Consider the following 4,591-nt stretch of genomic DNA (forward strand, 5'->3'; position numbering starts at 1 on the left):
ATTTAAAACACTTTCTCTCTAAAATCCCATAAAGTATGAGTAAAATGTGTGCAAAAGAAATAAATAAGTAAGTAAGTAAGAAAGAAAGAGTTCCTGCTAAGGTGAGTGACGAATTTCATATGCCCTTCGATTTAAAAGAAAAATACTTATTATTGCATTTTTACTAAAAAGTCCTTAAAAATACCTTTCAATTGAAATACATATTCTATTAGATTTAATATTTGAACTCGTAAACATGTAACAATAGCACCATGACATACTTAAGTGTAATTATCTGTTGTTGGTGTAGGGTATAAGAAATAAAGACTGCAAACTGTTAAGTGTTTTACTTACAAATATTTTTGGCAAATATTTCGTTTTGCACTTAATTTTCACCATATTTTTAAGATAACATTTTTTTCTTGTATTTTAGATTTTCATAAGGTTTTTTTTTTAATAAGACACATACATGCACACATACATGCATAAGTACATGCATATGTGTATGACTTAATTAAAATGAAAAATGACAAATTTCCATAATAAACTACAAAATATTTTCTTTTGATGTGTTTGAGGTTTTTTTGTTTTCTTGGCAAATGTGCAAATATTGGCATTGGAACAATATTAGCAATTTCAAACTATATGTGAATGAATGAATGAAATGAGTTCATGAATAAATAAATAAATGAACAAATCAGTTCATCTTTGTATAATATGCTGCAGTTAATTGAAGCCTCAGGGAATGTTGCCAAATGTTAGCTGAGAAAATCTTTAATAAAAGTGTGAAAAATCTTTTCATCTAAATATATGATTGCATGTGAACATTTTGCACTAGCTCTTCTAGTTTAGACACAAAATGGACTTTTGTGTTTTCATTAAAATAATCGATTTTTGGTGGGATATTAAGGTGATCGCAGAATATCTTCCTTTTTGCCCTAGCTCCTCTACATTAGCCAGAAAATGGACTTTTATGTTTTCACAAAAAAAAAAAAAAATCGATTTTTGGTGGGAAATTAAGGTGATCACAGATTATCTTCCTTTTTGCCTTAGCTCCTCTAGTTTAGTCAGAAAATGAACTTTTGTGTTTACACTCAAAAAATCGATTTTTGGTCGTGAATTGAGGTGATCACAGACTGTCTTTGTTTTTGTCCTAGCTCTTCGTTTTTAGCTAGAAATTAGACTTTTATTATTTCTTTCAAATAATCGATTTTTGGTCCGATATTCTTGTTTGCTCTAGCTCCTCTATTTTATCCACAAAATAGACTTTTATGTTTTCGCTCAAAAATTGTTTTTTTGTTTTTACTAAAGAAACGTGTGTTGTAGTCTTTGTTTAAAATTTTCTAAAATGGTTGTTTGTAGCTTACCCTAACTTTTTAGAGAAATATTTACACACATAAAATTTATAATTTATATGAATAATTTTATTCTTCATTAAATGCTCATAAGCATTTCATTAACTAACAATATTTAATATTTAAAAATTAAAATTTAATACAACTTAATGAAATGCATGAGGTTAATATTTTTTTGGGGGAATTTTTATTAGAAATAAGAATGTGTTTGAAAAAGATCAATATGTATGTCAATTTCTCACAAGTAATAATGATCTTTGGCAAGTAGTGATTTCTTAGTTACAGTACATAAAACGATATAAAGATTGTTGACTTAACTTGATTTAGAGACAACGCTTCCATAATTAACTATGTATAAATTGTCTTCTAAATCTTTTAAAGTGTTATTTTAAATCGATGTGATATAATATACTTGTCGAGTCAATTGAATTAGTAAACTGCATTTGTGTCGTTTATCTCGTTATCATATGGAACTTACACATATTTATGTGTTCTATAAACAGTACCAGTTGGCTATCATCGAGATTATAGACAAAGGCTATAATCGAGACTATAGAGAAGGCTATGTCTATATATTTATAGATATGGCTATAGTCGAAACTATAGACAAGGCAATAGTCGGGACTAATAAAAAACCTATAGTCGAGACTTCAGTCGAGACCTTAGACAAGACTATAGTCAATACTTTAGACAAGGCTGTAATCAAGACTTTAGACAAAATTATAGACTATAGACTTAGTGTGGACAAAACTATAGTCGAGACAATAGACAATACTATTGTAGTTAAGACTATAGACAAGGTTAAAGTCGAAACTATAGACAAGCTTGTCGCCGAGACTTTAGAAAAGCCAGTTGTCTAGACCATAAAAAAGAATATAGGAAAGACTTTAGACAAGTTATAGTAGAGATTATACACAAGGAATATATAATCATTAATAGTCTACGTTATATAGTCTTAACTTTAAACAATTCTATATTTAAGACTATAGAAAAGGCTATAGCAGAGACTATTCCCAAGGCTATAGTTGAGGCTGGAGATAGGCCTCGACTTTAGCCTGGCAGACAGATAAACAATAGTCGAGTCTGTAGACAATACTATAGTCGAGACTATAGACAAGCTTATAATCGAGACTATAAAATGCTATAGCCTAGATTATATGCAAGGCTATAGTTGATAATGTAGAGAAGAATGTAGTCTAGACTATATGTAAGGATATAGTCGAGACTATAGGCAAGGCTATAGTCGATACAAGCCTATAGTCGTGTCTATAGACAAAGTAAATATCGAGTTTCATAGACAAGGTTTTGATCGTACACAATATTCTTAAGCCTAGTTGAGAAAAGGATATTTACCCACTTTAATTTTTAATAGAAATATATAAAAACCTTTTAAAAATTGTTTTAAATAGAGACTCATCTGAATATTTCTTAATATATGTTTTTTATATAAAAAAAACCCTTTTTATAAAAATTTTACTTTAAAAAGGAAAACAACCAAGAAGTTAAGAATAAATATGAATATTTTCACACTTCACATATTTAGTTTTCTTTTCATAAAGTCCTTGGCTATATGTACCTACATATATACATGCTTAAATATGTATACATCTTAACTAACTCACCTGCAGTTCGAGGCAACTGTCTGTGAGAACACCAAAACATTGCTTCGTTTATAAAAGCAACACATAATCTGCAATATATTACTTGTGGTGTGTTAAATAACTACTTCCGAAGGTAACAAAATATGCATTAGAAAGATTACAACTGCGCACATAGTCCGAATGATACAAAATTCATGATTTTCATTTGAAAAATTCACAATACCTTAAATCCTTCGAGAACTGCTGTATCCTTAAATACCTTAGTTATGCAACAAAACTTTACATACCCAACCTTATAAACATATTATGCCAACAGGCAACGAAGCCAACAGGCATTGTTGTTATAGTTGCACCGCACTACTAGTAGAATACAAAAGCGGCCTTTTGGATAAAAAAAAAAAATGAAAAAAGAATTACATTGAAATTTTCCTACATGCACTTAAGCACGTTGCAATAAAATTTCTATTCTTTTCATTTCTTTTTTTTGGTTTCTCCTGCCACATACAATATTCTTGAGAGAGTGATGCAACAAACCATTGTTATGTTGTGTTTTATGTGTGGTAGTTGTTGTAGTAGAGTTGTGGTTTGTTGCATACATGCCCAGCAGATTTCTATAGAAGGAAATGTTTCCCTGATTTTCCTTCAAATGTCTAGTTTATGTTATCATATTTTTGAATAATATGATTTTTTGTTATAAAAGAAAATAGGTTATGACTGTATTGTCCCCAAGTAGTGCAGTGATCAATAACGCCATCTATTTCATAGGAAATCTAGCTATCAAACACTTTAAACATATATAAGTATAATTATAAAAGTATTTCTAGTTAAAGTTTAGGCACATGGAAATTCTTCAAATCGGGACAGTAACTCCTCACGAAAGGGTATTTATATGGGAACATAAATGTGTAAGTTTGTGTGATTGTGTTTTAGTTTTTATTATTTTTGAAACACAAATTTATAACCATGCAATTTATTAAAAATGAAGAGAACTTATAACTGTGTTTTTTTGTTATTTGTTGGCTTTATGCCTCTTATTTTTTTATTTTTTCTCTAAATATATTTACATAAATATATGTAAATATGTGTGTGTATTTTTTTGTATTTATTTATTGTGTTTTACTTTCCTGTACACATCTTATGTTTACTTTTTTATTTGTTAATAATTGTTGCTGCATTTCCCTGCAGTTTGGTTAAGAACTTCGAGGACTCGATATGAAAACATCATTTGAATCTGTAATAGAATACTTCTCTAGTCGAGACTATAGACTAAACTATAGACTAGACTACAGGGTAGACTGCAGACTAGAGTAAAGACTAGATTAGAGCATAGACTAAACTATAGTCTTGACTATAGTCTAGTCTATAGTCTAGTCTATAGTCTTGTCTAGAGTTTAGTCTATAGTTTAGTCTATAGTTTAGTCTATAGTTTAGTCTATAGTTTAGTCTACAGTTTATTCTAGAGTTTAGTCTATAGTTTATTCTATAGTTTAGTCTACAGTTTATTCTATAGTTTAGTCTATAGTTTAGTCTATAGTTTAGTCTATAGTTTAGTCTATAGTATAGTCTATAGTCTACTCTATAGTCTAGTCTATAGTCTAGTCTATAGTCTAGTCTATAGTCTAGTCTATAGTCTAGTCTATAGTCTAGTCTATAGTC

The sequence above is a fragment of the Lucilia cuprina genome, chromosome 2 (genome assembly GCF_022045245.1).
Source record: "Lucilia cuprina isolate Lc7/37 chromosome 2, ASM2204524v1, whole genome shotgun sequence".
Classification (NCBI taxonomy): domain Eukaryota; kingdom Metazoa; phylum Arthropoda; class Insecta; order Diptera; family Calliphoridae; genus Lucilia; species Lucilia cuprina.